We start from the raw sequence: 16,532 nt of genomic DNA, 5'->3' as shown, positions 1-16,532 counted from the left end.
ATGTCCTGATTCTCAGAGAAGGAAATGCAGGCTGTAAGTCTATGTGCTCAGAGTGTTTTTCATTGCTGTATGGACTTTGCATTTAGAGGACAAATGAGTCTTAAGTTACATCACCTTGTCTCCATCGACATGGAAGGTCTTGTCAGTGTGTGACAAAAGAATTACCAGAATTGTTCTAGTTTTTGTATATTTTGTATTAAAATTCATAAAAATGATTGTCTTGTCAAAGTTTTGAGCATTATAGGCCACTAGTTGTTAGGAAACAAATGAATTCTTGACCATGATGCTCATATTTTGAAGAAATTTTAAAGTTATTTTTATATGAGCACAGTTTACTGAAAGTTGCTTTTTTCATACTGAACCACCTCTCCTTAATGTAAACATGTAATCTATCTAGAAATTCAGACATGCTCAATTTTGCTAAATATAGAAGTAGAATTAACATTCTACATAATTTTACTTTACAATTTCTTTATTTAGTCTTTTTCCAGATGACTTGCCTATCAGTGAGAATGAGGTACAATATCACTTTGTTGACATTGTTCTGTAGTTTTAAACTAAAACTATTTTTTGAAATCTGGTGTCTCTGTGTTGAGTGAATATATAGTTAGGATTGTAGTATCTCTTTTAGGAGTATAGCATTTTCTTCCAGTCTCTTCAGACTAGGTCTGGTTTGAAATCAAAATGATGAGATATTAGAATAGCCATGCTTTCTTATTTTTACTTACATCTATATGGAAAATATTTTTCCAACTTGTCAACCTTAGTTTATGTCTCTCACTGGTAGTCAAATCTGTTTCACAAAAGCAAAACAAACAAACAAACAAAAAAAAACATCGACCTGCTTTTCTTACCCATTCTACTTGTCTCTATCTCTTCCTTAGGCAGTTAAGACCATTAACACTTTTAGTTATTATTTAAGGTGGTCTGTATATAGTTTTGAGGGTTGTCTGCTATTTGAGAAGCATGGGTTAGAACTACCAGTTCAGCCTGCTGATTTGTGGTATGGGCTGGAAGAGCTTGCGTTTTGACCACTATGGTATCTGAGACAATTGCATATTCCACTCCATGTACTCCTTTATATAGGAAGATGCTGCCATCTGTATACCATGTATAAGTAGCCTGAAGTAATGCTCATTTCTGCATATGTATCAGATGGGGTGGTAACTCTCTTAGGGTCTCAACGTGTGAGTGTGATGGGGAGTATTCCAGGACTGGTTGGGAGAGAAGATTTGAGATATAAAGAGGTGGACATGGTTGAAAAGTCAGTGCTGTGTTCTCAACCAGTGCCACCTGAAGGGAGAGAACTTGAGAGGGAGGTAATGTTAGAAGGCCCTTATATGTTAAAAGGTGTGACAGATGGTGAAGAGAAAGGACAGTAATGGGTGACTCAAAGGTTGGCTTCATAAGGAGGTGCTTTCCATCTGGAGTCTCAGGATCCAGGTTGATACATTGTGAGAGGGCCTTTGTAAAGCAGTTGAGGAATTCAGATGAGTTTTCATTTTTCCCCTGTATGACCTCTTGGACTTTTTCATGATTTACTGACTTAAGGACAGTCTTGCAGAAGCCAGCTAGGAGGCAGGTTCAAACCTATTTCTAGCTAGAATGTCCCCTGGGTTATTGTAATCCCATCCAGGCTCCTGGTCTGGGACTGCCCTAGCCCTCACTGGGTAGGTGTTATCTGTTGGATGGAGTTTGCCTGCATGGACCTGCCTGGCCTGATCCCAGACTCACCTAAGCTCCTCTGGGGCAAGATTGTTTGTACAAACAATCATATAGACATCATGAAAGGTAAAATCATAGGATTGGGTAATGTACTGGAATTATTTAATAAAAAAGTGGAAGAATTGACCGTATAGGACCCCAACCTATTTTATATTTGGGAGAGCTCAGATAATGAAAAGGGGACATTTACCCTGACTAGACCATCCACCCCAGCAACCACTCGCAAACGAAGAACTGGGGCTGGTCTAGATTGAGGAGGTATAGGAGGTCCCAAGGTAGAGCAGGAACAATGAACAGGAGGACTAGCGGCTGTTTGTGTATTAAAAGTGGATGCCAGGGAGGGTTGACCTGGTGGATGACCTGTTTCTGAGGATGGAGAAAGGGAAACTGAGGGGACTGGAAGAGAGTGCCACGGACTGCCCCACTGGGAGTACCACGACCGTAGGAGAATCAGGGCTTGGGTAGTCAGGAAGGCAAGGATTCGGCGACTGACAGACAGACAACACACTCAAAACCGGTTTGAATCTGCTGCAATTTTACTTCTGCAAATCAGTAGTTTATATACAGAAAAGAAAACTATCAAGTCATACAAGGAACAAGAGCTTGGCAATAATTCAATTACATCATCTTTAAAAAAATCAAGCACACAGTTACTAATTGGTGCTAGACGTATGCCTTCACTCACAAGAACTTTATAACCCAAAGAGCAGTCTGTGTTTTTTAAACTTAGTACAGTTCCTAGACTTGTGTAGGCTTCTTGCAGCTGTGTCCTTCATCTTTATCTCAGCCGCTTGCTAGTTTATTATGTACTTCTACTTTTCTGGTTCTCATGACCCATTTAGCCAATTTGGATGCTGCAGATCCTCCCTAAGTCTTTCTTCAGTTCTTTACCACATATCTCTTCTAATATAAAACCTTTTTACCTGCTGGAATATGGACTCTTGTACTTTTACACCTGTAAGGGGAAGGAGTTCTGCTGTAGTCCTTAAGTTTTCCATGCTGAACTTTCTCAACAGAGGGGCCCACCATCTGCCTCCTATGAGATAATGTTTTCGCCATAAATCACTTTAGTTGGGATTCCTAAAGGATTCCTAGTGGGTGAGTGTTCATTCCCTAGAAGTGCCTGAACTATTATACTTTCTATTATCTAGCGGCTTGAGGCTTGAGGTTTTTAAGGAATAGTTCATTCTGCTATATCTAATTAAGGTCCATGTCCAGCTTCCCCTGTCCTCCACAGTTCACAACCCAAGCATTCATTAATTTTGGCTGTGTTTTATCGATTAATTAGAACATTATCAGAAAAGCTGTTATACAGAACCCATAGCCCTGAGAACTCATGATCTGTGAAGTATGTGTCCTTCGAGAAGGAGACATAACACAGGCACTCTGGCAGGGACCTCCAGGGAGCTTAGTCCCATGGGACACGTATCTCCCGTATGCTATAATTGACATAATTGTTCATGTCACATGGACGACACTGGAGTTGGTGTGGCAAGAGAGGAAGATGTGGACTTTGGCTTTGGTTTATAGAGTGGTTGCTCATTAGCTGGCTCAAAAGAAAATGTTTCATCCTGTTCTGACTTCATAGCTAGTAATAGCTGGGTGGGGGAACAGGGGGAACAGAGAGAAGGCTTAGAGAGAAGGTAAGAGAAGGCTTTGACATATAGGGTCTCTTTCCATTTCCCCGATCACTCACAATAGTTGTAAAGGTCCCATATAATATTGGAATCTACTGTGTCACTATGCTGACATTTAGATTGATTATCTAAAGGATAATGAGGCCAAACTTTATTGCTTAAGCGAACAAGTTTAGGGCCTTTCAAATCAGGAGCCAGGTGTGAAGGTTTGAGATTTTCTAGGAGGCATCTCAAGGGGGTGTGAGAAGGTATGGAGTGCAGGGCTCCCATGGATGAGAGGGGAGGGAATCCTTCACTGCAGCCTGTAGTCATGGGCATCCCCTGACTCAGGGAGGACCGGCCAGGGACCAAGCCATTCAGAGGGTCATCACCCAACTCAACTGGGGTCCTGCTTAGCCCAGCTAAGCCAACAGAGAGACTCAGGTGCCTGGTAGCAGGGCTTTAGTAGAAGCCAGAGGGCGAGAGAAAACCGAGCTCTAGGGGGAAGGAGTCATCCAGAGGAAAGGCTGAAATGGTAGACTTTTGTGGCTCCTTTTGTGAGAAGATGGGAGAGCACAGGAAGGGATGCTTATAACTGCCTGATTGCATCTCTGAGGATGGGGGTGTGGTCAGGTGAAGAGGGCCAGCCTTAGCCTTAAAGACACTGTCTGGGGATACCTCCACTTCCAAGAGTACTAGAGGGGTGCTGGACATTCAAAGGTCACTTCCTCAGACCCAGGAAAAGGTTTACACCAACCAAAAGGGGAACTCACCTAATTGCCGCTGTTGGATGGAATGCTGAGCGATCGGTGAGCTGGAAGTTTGGTCTGTTGCAGATGGACAGGAGATGAGGGATAGAGTCTTAGTGTGGCTCAGACCATAAGGGGAGAGCACAGGCACCAAGGGAGTCTATCCCGGGTTTCGACACCAAATGTAAGTAAACCGCAAAAACTCTGGGTTTGGTGTCCTGGGTTTTGGCACCAAATGTTAGTAAACCACAGAAACTCTGGGTTTGGTGACCCGGGTTTCGGCACCAAATGTTAGTAAAGTGCAAAAACTCTGGGTTTGGTGACCAGGGTTTTGGCACCAAAATATTAGTAAATTGATGGCTGAAACTGCAAGGAGACAATTCAGCCCTGGAAGGCGAGGTATCCCAGACACCTCGAGCTACTCAGAATAAGAGTTCTGCCCTGAAGGTGGCCCGGACACCTGGAGCTGTTTTGCACAGTCTGATGGCTTGGACTGCAAAGAAACAGTCCAACCTTGGAAAGGAAGGTTTTCTGACTTCTCGGGAGAGTCAGGACTGGAACTGCTTCAGCAAGGAAGGGTACCCTGACTCTTCGGGAAAGTCAGGGTATCCTGACTCTTCGGGAAGGTCAGGATTTACCTGGTATGATGGTATGATGGGGGATGGTTTCCCCACAGGAAATAGCAATCCTGCTCCTCTCCTGGAGAGCCACAATGTCTGGCTCAGTGTTACCAGGTCTTTCTCGCTTAGTCCAGTAAGGGACTTCCCAGCAAGGTTCTTCTGTTCAGCTCCCCCTTGCTCAGTCCACCATGGGACGTCCCAGTAAGGCTCTTCTGTTCACCAGTCATTGAAAGTCTTCACCCAATACTCTTTTGAGAAAGAGGTTTATTTGGGAAGGAGGAGTCCAGGAGAGTAGCTGCCTCTACCAGGATGGAGTGAACAGCTGGCAACTGACAGGCAGGGCGGTTTATATAGGATGTCTAGGGCTCAGATTCAACTGTGATTGGTTAGTTTATTTTCTGCCCAGGGATTGGCCAGTTTTATGAGAAAGGGGCAGAGATGGCCCTGATTTCAAGGCTAAACTGTATTTCTTTCACTGCCCTTTCTTGGTTTTTTGACACTACCTCTAAGGCCAGGGCACATTTCTTTCATTTACTCTGATTCTAGGGGCCAAGAGTGTTATTTTGGTACTGGTCTCAGAGTCAGGACATATTTCCTGGGTTCTGGGTTTGGGGATAAAGTGTTCACTTCTCTGGCTCAGGTCCCAAACACAGGCTGTGTTTCTTTCCCTGGTCCTGGGCCCTAGGGCCAGGATTCTACTGTCCTGCTCTGTGATTGGTTGATTTCACAAGTCAGTTGGACAGTGGCAGAAATGGTTCTGATTTGAGCTAAACTGTGTTTCTCTCACTGGCTTTATCTGAGCCATCCTTCCCTAATTCTGCGCTCTAGGTTCTGGGTGGATTTCTCTAACCAGCCTCTTTTTCCTACAAGTAAGAATGGTAACTTTTTGAGGTTGGGGGTACTATCTATTCTCTTTCACAACTTGTAGAACATCACTCAAATCCTTTCTAGTTTTCATAATTTTTATTGAAGTTGTTCTCTTATTTAGAGGAGCCTCCCATTGAAAGGCATTTGAATATCTCATTTGAAAATTTGCATATACTTTCATGTTTATGTATATTTACTATTAACAGTTATGACTATTTTATGACATGTGTTTTTTTTTAAATTCTGTCCAAACAAATGGATTTTACAGAAATGTACAGAATATTCCAATAAAACATTAAAGAATACATGACTTTTCTCGACAGCACATGGGGCATTCTTGAAACGTGAATTTTTATTATGACAAAGCAAATGCCAACAAAGACAGAAATAATGAAATTACATTCTGCATTATATATGACCACTATTTATTAAAAGTATATACCATATCAAAATACTCAAATTCATAGAAGCTAAATAGCATACAATTCAAACAAAATTGAGTGAAGGAAGAAATGAAAAGGATATTGTAAAACTTCTAGAATTTATTTAAGATGAAACCAGGATAATCAAACCTAAGAGACACAATTAAACCAACCAGTAGAGTGAAGTTTACAGAGTTATTTCCCTGATTAGATCATTTTCACAGTGGTATACACACCAAACCCTTTTTCACTTTATTGGTTTCTGCAGTTACTTTTGGATATGTAATCATTAAAGAAGATTTTGAATCAGAGGGTCAGGTGTAAGATAACATTCAATGTTTGCATTCTCTGTGCCTGGGTTGTTCCACTTAATATGATTTTTTTCTAAAATAATACCCATCCAGTTGCCTGCTATAATATTTCATTACTCTTTATAGCTTGATAGTGTTCTATAATGTTTATGTGCCACATTATCATTGGTACATTGATTTGCTCAATGATGCAAGCCCCTCGAGGCAATGAGTGGTCAGGCCCCTCCCCTGAGGACCTCTAACCACCAGGGTCCACACACAGAACACTCTAAGTGCTCTGAAGGTTGGATCCAATCTCTGCTCTAAAGAATAAAGTGCCAATGCTCAGAACTTGAAATACCACCAATCTCTGAGTTCACCCCAAGGTCTGAACATGAATTCCCACCAGTCCCTACTATGGGACACTCTGACTCACAGGAAACACTATGTAAGCCCTATATTCTGCTAAGTTCTCTGCTGCTTCTCATAAGAGCAGAGGCAGACACCCTTCTAGATTTTTCCCTTCAAATAAATCTCTTGTATGAGCATTGCATAGTACGATTTTCTGGTATTCCCTGCCTCCTGACTGCCAGCATTCCTTGATTTTCAGATGTATAACACTTTGCTGAAGCCTCTGGACTCAGAGCTATAATATTTTCAATGGATATTTAGGTTATTTCAATATCCTAGTTCTTGTGAAAAGGGAGTCTATGAAGACTTTGGAACCAGTATCTCTGAAGTAGGATGTTGATTCATTTCAACATATGCCAGTTGGGGTGCAGCTGGATCATATAGTAGATTTATTTTTAGTGTTTCAAGCATTACTTTATTTTCATAAATTACTAATTATATTTGCAAATGTTTTGGTACATTTACACAGCACCAAATTTGTTTTGTATTTACTTTCTTTTCTTAAGAAATGTTTTATTCATTTTACATACCAATTACAGATCTCTCTCTTGCCTCCTCCTTCCCCCTCCTTTCCCTCCTACAATAAGGTAAGACCCCCCATGTAGAGTCAGCAGAGCCTGGTGCATTCAGTAGAGGCAGGTCCAAGCCCTTCGCCCTGCCTAAAGGTTGTGCAAAGTGTCCAACCATAAGGAGTGGGCTCCAAAAAGCCAGTTCATTTACCAGCGATGGATCTTGATCCTACTGCCAGGGGTCCCCTTAAGCAAATCAAGCTATACAACTGTCTGAATTATGCAGAGGGCCTAGCTCAGTACCATGGAGGCTCCACAGGTGTTGGTCTAAATGTCATGAGTTCCCACTAGTTTGGTTTGGTTGTCTGTAGGGTTGCTCATCATGATCTTGATGCTCTTTGCTCATTGAATCTTTCTTCTCTCTCTCTCTCTCTCTCTCTCTCTCTCTCTCTCTCTCTCTCTCTCTCTCTCAGACTGAACTCCTGGAGCTCAGCCTGGTGTTTGGTTGTGGATCTCTGCATCTTCCTCCATCAATTACTGAAGAAAGGTTCTATGACGACAGTTAGGGTATTCACCAATCTGATTACTTGGGTAAGCCAGTTCAGTTCAGGTGCCCTCTCCACTATTGCTAGTAGTCTAAGCTGGGGTCAACCTGTAGATTCCTGGGAACTTCCCTAGCACCAGGTTTCTCCCTATCCACATGAAGTCTCCCTCTATCATGGTATCTCTTTCATTGCCCAGCACCAAATTTAAAAGTAAAGAAATTATATGATTTTTTGAATGCTTCATGATCTAATGATTGAATATTCAGCTTCTATCTCTTTAAAGTGCCTTGATATTTTCTTTCATTTGTACTGAATTTCTAAATACTATGGGAAATCACGGAAATCATTTAAGTTATATTAATCTTGCAATCAAAATGGCAAATATGCATATATACATGGTATAACACTTTTTGATGCTTTTATTTTTATTTCTGAGATTTTAATACAATTAAAACATTTCTTCCTCTGTTCAGTTTTCTCTAAACTTTCCTTAAACCCTCCCTGCTTTCCTTCATATCTGTGACCTCTTTTTCACTAATTGTTATTGCATTTACATATGTAAATACATATATATTCACGAGTATAACATATTCACTCTGTCTACTAATACCTGTATGTATGCTTTTGTTCCTTATCATTTAACATTGGGAATCCAATTGATGTGCTCTTCCTTGGTGAGGAAGACCTCTCCTGCACCCATTTTCTTCAGTTCTCTATACTTCATTGTGTAGGATTTATGCTTCATGGGACTTTTCCTGTCCACGTTCACAGGTCCATTGAATTTGCTCTTGTTCAGTTCAAATATGGGTTTTTTTTTTATATGATTCTAGTTTTCCAGGTGGCCACTACAGTTGTTATTAAAATCTATTCTATAAATTACATAGTACACTCATATTATGTGGTTGATTTCCTTTATGGTGATAGTGACATGAGTGAGATTATAGCTAAGATAGTAGGGCACCTGCCTGGTATATTCAAGGCATGAGTTTTTTTCCCATCATTGCATAAACTGTGCTACACTAGATGTGGAAATGCACATAAAATGATGATCAATTTAAGAATATCATTAGTCACTTAGTGAACCTGAGGTGTCCTGACTTACAGGTATCACTGTCTGTTGAAGTAAGAGAGATGCTTTTAGCCAGATATTTATTTTACCCTTGAACACTACTATACCACTGGGCTTGCATCATTACAGCTCAGTACTGGGCCTTGGTTACTAGAATTGGCAGTAAATATATGAAACCATAGAAATACATGAAACTATTAGACTTCAGAACAAATTTTATACTAATTTTGATTAAAAACTGAATACCTCTCAGCCAGAAATTCTGCGGGTATCATCATTTTAATACATAAACGAAACACACAACATCCATAGTGTGGTTCATAGAAATTGTAAACCCAGATGTAGTGGAACTGGGGAAGTAGAATTGGGACAGTTCAGTTTGTACCTGTGATGGAGCCAGAATGTGATCCCACCTTAGTCTCACAGGTTTACTGAACATTTGCATGATCTTTTATTTTTTTTAAGGCTTTATTTATTTTAATTCAGTTTATTTGTTTTTGACAAAATAATATATGTATTCAATATGAATATATAAGGGTGAAAATATGGTGTTTAGTCATGTACTAACAATGTGAGATGATTCCATTTATGAACCTATTACTTTATCCCTCAGCTCACATACTCAAATGATTGGAATTAGGGAAAACTCCACGCACACACATTTTCTAAATTTATGTACATTTCAATTCGTTTTCAGAGCAGTAGATCTGTTTATGTCATCTTCAAACATTCTTTATTTAATTATTTCCTCTGAGGTTAAACCCTTCTATGTAAATGGGACCCATTAAGACACAGAATGTTTAAAGAAAGATAAACAATTTGTTCTAAAGGGAAAGGGAACATCCTATCACCCAGAGAACTTCTTTAAGCTCACTCAGTAAGGAAACACTCATATTAGTTTCAGGAATTCTTGAACCTGAGCACATTCATTATTCTAAAAATATCTGACAGACACTTTCAGACAAGCTGAGAAGCATAGAACAGGCTGAGAAAAAGCCTAGTACCTTTCCAATGTCCTGTGTCTCCCAAACCCAGCAACTCCAATTATATAAAGATCAGGCCTGTTTTTCCTCCAAGGGCATCTATGTTCATAATAATATACTCCAACAAAAACATGCTCTACACACACACCAACATACATAATTTAAAATTATATTAAAATACAAATTAATGATAAGTAAAACATCAGAAACTGAGTAAATGTGTAAAAATATCTCAAAATCCATTTTTAAAAATTATGTGTCTGTGTTTGTGTGAGTTTATATTTATGCATGCCATGCCCGTTTTGGGAAGAGGAGAGCATTGGATGCCACAGCACTGAAGTTACAATTGAAAATCAGTTACTGAAAGTTAATACTGAAAATGGAACTGAAGTCCTCTGCCAGAAATTTATGCAATCTGAAAAGTTAAGACCTCACTTCATGCCCTCAGTGTGTTTTTCTAACAAGCAGAAGGGAATTTGAGAAATTAGAGAGGAAAATAAAGTTTCCTTACATGAATGAGAACACAGCCTACAGAAACCACAGGGACACTTGAATAGCAGTGATATGAGGAAATATTGTACCTCTAATTGTTGTCATTGAAATTAGTTTTCTTGCCAAGAAATAATAAGGTACACCAAGAATCTGTGAAATAGGAAAGGAATGGTAAGCCTAGTATGACACACCCCAGGAAATAGAACCAATTATGGATACCACAAGTAAAGACATCTCATATTGAACAAAGATGCCAGAACAAACACTTGAGAATAGATACTCTATTCACAAGATAGTGTGTGAAAGTGGTTATTCTAATGCAGAGGAAATAAGTTAAACTCATCTCTATTACTCTGCATAAAGTAAAATCCAAATAGATAAAATTCCTTAATATAAAACCTTAAATTATGACTCTGCTGGAAGGAAACAGACTATCCTGTATTGTGTAGGTGTATGGAAGTATGGCTAACATGACTCTAATTTTTCAGAAATCAAGACCAACAACTAATAATTGTGCCCTTATGAAACTACTAAGCTGTCGTATACATAAGGAAATGATCAAACCAATGGAGAGTAATATGACAGAGTAGGGGAAGATCCTTGCCAGACGTACATCTGACAGAGCATTATTATCCCAAATATAAAAACTAAACTAAGTAAAAACTCAAAAAGAGAGCCAAACGTTGTGTCATAGACATTTAAACTTCATTTCATCCCTGCACTTCAAGGCAGAGTGAGGCAGATCTCTGAGTTCAAGGCTAGGCTGGTCTACAAAGTAAGTTCTTGGCCAGCTGGTACAACTGAAGAAGACCTTACCTCAAACCAGGAAATAAATGAACATCACACTCTTTCCCCCACTTTTATCCCATTCCTTCTATCCAATATCCATATATTTATTACTTCCCACTGATCCACAGAACCACTGTGTACTAGGGACCTAGTGTCACCAAATACAGTTTGGTCCCAGGTAAGGATTCAAATCCATCTCTATTCCATGGGGCTATCCATTGTTCCACAGAACTTTTTCCTCTCAGAGAACCAGTATCTGCCACCAGACTGGGGCAAGAGTAACTCATGATAGGAATACCATACATCAAAGATGAGAACAGATATCTCATCTAATAAACAATTCAAAACCCTAGTTGTCCAGACCACTGGGAACATACACAAACATGAAAAACTAAGACAATATGCCTCCTCTTGAAGCGAGAAACTGTATTGTAATATGCCCCAAGAAAGGCAATTTAGATGAAACATAAGCCAAGGAGTTCCTAATATTAGGTAGAGATATGATCAAGGACATTAGAGATACAAATAAATGATTTATTAAAGACAGAACAAAAGAAACAGTTGAATGAAATAATAATTACAGAATTTAACTAAACAAAACCAGTAAAGAATAGTCAAACTGAAAATAAAGTCAACATGATAGCTCACAAATCAATGAAAGTATAAGTATCACTGAGTGCCATAGGGTATGATCTGCTACCTCAGAACATGTTGGTGTCTGAGGACCATGGTATGCCCAGGCCATGCTGATCTGGGTGGTTGGTGCTGCTACCTAGATCCAAGGACATGTCCTAGCATGGACCTCGGTGTAGGATCATGTCTAAGTCCATGTCCATGTTCAGGCTGGGGTCTGTAGTGGTGTCTGTGAATCTGGTTGCCACAAAGGGCTCTGTAGATGGTAGTGCCCAGGAGCCATTGCTGTGACCGAGTCAGCCACCAATTTGAGTGGCCTGTTCTGCCACTGGAGTTGTGATGGTGCCTGGGCCCAAGCTGCTGCCAAGGATCATGTCTGGGTTCATAGTACTGTTACAGCTGGGATCTGCGGTGATGTCTATGGCCTGTGTTAGCAAGGGGGTCATTGGAAATAGTTTGTACCGAGTCAGTCCCACTTTTCACTGGCACTGGGATGGCTGGCCCTGCCCCTTGCTGAATACTGTAGCAGGTAAGCTGGCCTTATGAAAGGGAGAGCTTGCTGCTAGACTTGGGAAAGATGGCCCCACAACTCACTCTAGGCATATACCTCACCTGAGAAGCAGACTACAGCTGACTCAGTTGTCAGGTAAGCTGACACTGAAGGCATGAGAACAGGAGACTCCACCTTGCTCCCCGATCAGCCATGGTGAGGGAAAGATGTCCTCCCTCCTTCATCCATTACTACCTGTGACAGGTGAGTGTAATGGCACTGAGATCACAAGTGTACGATAGCTTGCCCTAACCCTCACCAGATGTGGAATTTGACAAAGCAGCTTCTGCTTCCCATCTGTGAAGCACACTAGAGCTGCCTCTGTTGTAGATGCAGGTGAGTCAGGCCTAAGATATGGGAGCAACAGAGCTGGCCCCTTCCCCACCCCCATCTTCCATGTGTTGGCATGGGGAAGGGAAAGATGTCCTTCCCCTCTGTCCCTTGCTACCAATGGCAGGTGAGAGAGCTGGCCCTGGGAATGCAAGAGTGAGAAAACTAGCCCTTCCCTACACCAGAAATAGCACACAGGGGAGTGGGACCTACACTCCACTTGGGCAGCACACTAGAGATGGATGACCATGTTATTGAGGTCACAGGTGACCCAGTCCTGAGTGCATAAGAGCATGAGTGTGGACCCAGCACCCCTTTTCATGCCCCCTACAGCAATCAGGAAACAGGGCCCTGCACCTTGCCCTGGCAAAAAAAAAATAGAGCTGGCCCTGGCAAAATGAATGAGGGAGACTTCAGTGTCAGGGCCTTGAACAGGAGAACTGGCCCTGCTCCTTGCTACAGGTGCCTTTGGTGAGCTAGGCAAGACAGTGCTGGGTAGCTCTTCCAGGTAGAGATGATGAGGGAAAGCTAGAGAACTGATTAGCCCAGCTACCATCCAGGCCCAGAATCAGGGCTATGAGTTAACCCAACCCGACATCCAAATCATTTATGAACTGTTGGAGCATGTGAAGAGGATGAACATAGAGATCCAAAATAGCAGGATCTCCACGACACAGGATAACAGTATATACATGAGGAGCCCCACTGAGCCTCATTATCCATGGTGTAGCAGAAACCATTGGCCTGGAGCTAGAACAATGACTCATGGCAATGAACACTTGCAAGTAAACATGGATGGACTAAAGGGTAAACTGTGCCTCAAAGGACCACACTACAACTTCCACCAGATTTTTCTTTTTTGGCTGATTTTGCTTTTGTTTTGTCTTGTTTCTTTGTTTTGTTTGTTTGGGTTTTTTGTTTTGTTTTGTTTTGTTTTTTAATTTTAAATTTGGTTATGATTTGTGAGGGAGGTTGCAAAAGCAGAGGGCAGATGTGAGGAGATGTGGAAAAATGTAGGCTCTGAATGTATGAAATGAAATCCACAAAGAATCAACAAAAGTTAAAAAGAATAGAAAATAAAAAATAGAGTATTAGATGAGGATATGATTAATTACTTCCTCACTGCCCACAAGGCTAAATAGAATGAGGAATTCTCTACCAGGGATGAGGCAGCTCCCTCTCAAAATCTTACTCTCAATTAAAAGCACGCTCTTGAAGCTTAGGAGAGGGGATCTTTTCTTTATTCTGTTATAGAAAGTCCTAAAGAGGCTAAGGTGCATGAAGCCTTAGTGTCACACACCTTCAATCTCAGCACTTGGGAGGCAGAGGCAGGTGGATTTCTGTGTGTTCAAGGCCAGCCTGGTCTACAAAACAAATTCCAGAACAGCCAGGATTGTCCCACAGAGAAAAAATGTCTCAATTGTAAACAAACAGAGAGGCAAAGGTTAAAGCTAAGTTGAAATTGTTCTCAGATATCCTACAGGTTGAAGGAAGGTAAGAAGGTTCCTGTTCTTTTCCTCAAGCATTCATAAAAGGCTAGAGAAAACAAACCAATGTGGTATTGAACTAATAGGAGGAGGAAGCTCTCCTGTTGGACATGCTCTTAGCATAGTCAGCTTCAAACATTCACAGAAACCTGCATAACCTTGTGCACATTAATCACTAATTAAAGAAATGTCTTATATGCTTTACCACAGGCCAGACTTGGGGGGGGGGTTTCTCAGTCATGGATTCCCCGGTCATATGTATCTCTAACTTGTGTCAAGTTGATTTAAAAAAAAACCAGTCAGGACACAACCATCATTGTTTCCATTGCTTTTCCTGGCATATAATAAAATATTTTATGTTTTTATTGTGTTTCTACTGGAATATGTGCTGTACCTTTTGTAGTATTGTAGCAATTTATATAAGAGATTATCAAATTAGAGTTCAAAATTAATTACAGAGGGAGATCCACAGGCAGCTGGCCCACCTGGTCTTCTGGCAGGTATGGCCTAGGGTTGGACAGGGGGTGTTTGTCTGGTCTTCAGGCAGGCATGACCTGGAACCAGAAGCTGGGTCACTCAGAGACCTAGAACATTCTGCTATACTCATAGGTCAGTGCCTATCCCACTCATCATCGGAGTGGCTTTTTCCAGCAGCTGATGGATGCAGATGCAGATTTCCATGCCAAATCATTAGGCAGAGCTCATGGAACCCTGAAGAACAGGTAGAGAAAGGATCCCAGGAATCAGAGGGGTCAAGGACACCAGGAGAACATGGCCCACAAAATCAACTAAGGAGGACTCATAGTGGTTCACAGAAACTGAAGCAGCAATCTCAAAGCCTGCATGGATCTCTGCTAAGTCCTCTGCATATATGCTATGAGTTTTTGGCTTGGACACTTTTGTGGAACTCCTAACAGTGTGCATGTTAGTGTGCCTGATTCTTTCAACTGCTTTGGGGCCCCCTTTCCTCCTACTCAGTTGCCTTGTCCAGCCTGAACTTTAGGGCTTGCGCCTAGTCTTATTGCATTTGTTATGAAATGTTTGGTTGATATACCTGAGTAGCCTTCTATTTTCTGAAGGGAAACAGAGGAGTAACAGATCTGGGAGAAAAGGGGGATGTGGTGAGGAAGTGGGAAGAACAGAGGTATAGGAGCATGAGAGTGGGAATGGAGGGAGGGAAAATTATGTTGGGATGAGTTGTATGAAAGAATAATAAATAAAAAGAAAAAATAAATTTGTTCCTAATGTTACTTCTAAAAAAAATTTTGTCAATTTCAAAATGGATATATTATCACATGATATTCCTTAAATTTCTTGTTCATTAATGGTGGCCTCAAAGGTAAGACAATCTTAATATTATTCAAAAAATCACTTTCATTAGAATATTTTTCCTCTTATGGATTTGAAATGGATAGCATTAAATAGTTTCCACTTAAACTTTAATTTCTAGTTAAAATCAATGATTCTGCCTGAAGGACCAAAAGGAGGCTCCATTTGCTGTTTGGTGGACCTAAGTCTGTCATCTCTACTTCTAGACACTTACTTTCTGCCCCAGCATTCCAGGAAATCCAGGGAAACCCTGTGAAAGAACAACAAATACTGTGACTGTTTTGAAATGCCACTTGGAACTGGTTGTGGATACATTTGGTCAGCCATTTTTATGATGACTATCCCTCAATCCACAGGTGGGGGAGCTCCCACTTCTATTGCAGCACATCACTTGTACAGATTTGCCATTACCTTTTCTCCTTTGTGACCCTAGTCACCACTTTCACCTCTGGATCCCTAGGAGAAAACCAAAAGAGAGGGTCAATGCACTAATATTGTACTTCTCTGTGTGTGTGGTGAGGGGTAGTTAGGGATAGGAGCATGTCAAACTGATATATCCTAGGCCAACTCCCTCATTTTTGCAAAGCTCCAGGCTCAGATAATATGTAGTTTGCTTTCTGGTTAGACCCACTAAGTCTTTTTTTTTTCTTTTGATTTTTGTTGTTGTTTTGTTTGTTTGTTTGTTTTGTTTTTCAAGACAGGGTTTCTCCATGTAGTTTTGGTGCCTGTCCTGACTTTTGCTGTGTAGTCCAGGCTGGCTGGAACTCACAGAAATCTGACTGGCTCTGCCTCCCTTGTGCTGGGATTAAAGGTATACACCACCACTGCCTGGCACCCCTAAGATCTCTTCAAGTTAGGTAGTAAAAGGAAACAAAGAAAGTCCTGACTCTCAGATCCCCTCATCACACAGGGCATGTGTCTACAGGTGCTTGTTGGTGTTTGTTTTATTTTGGTAGAAGAGAAGGCTGTGTGATAGAAACCTGGCCTTAGGCTAAGTCCTCTCTTCCTGCACCCCTATGATGACTGAGGATGACTCCCTACCTGGTTCTCATTTGTTTCCCTACTCCCTGTGAGGAACAGGAACCTCACTGGGAGGTCCTTTATACCAGAATTGCC

The 16,532-nt window shown here is 41.1% G+C and overlaps 1 long non-coding RNA gene across 1 annotated transcript; it reads right to left on the bottom strand.

The window, feature by feature from the left end:
* Nucleotides 1-14,403: 14,403 nt before the first annotated feature.
* Nucleotides 14,404-15,816, bottom strand: LOC143270240 (uncharacterized). Its single transcript, XR_013047362.1, has 2 exons — nt 15,631-15,816; nt 14,404-14,671 (listed from the first exon to the last, which is right to left on the bottom strand). It is a non-coding gene; the product is annotated as an uncharacterized LOC143270240 (long non-coding RNA).
* Between the last annotated feature and the right edge of the window lie 716 nt (nt 15,817-16,532).

The sequence above is a fragment of the Peromyscus maniculatus genome, chromosome 22 (assembly GCF_049852395.1).
Source record: "Peromyscus maniculatus bairdii isolate BWxNUB_F1_BW_parent chromosome 22, HU_Pman_BW_mat_3.1, whole genome shotgun sequence".
Lineage (NCBI taxonomy): Eukaryota > Metazoa > Chordata > Mammalia > Rodentia > Cricetidae > Peromyscus > Peromyscus maniculatus.
This window is presented reverse-complemented; position numbering and strand designations above follow the sequence as displayed.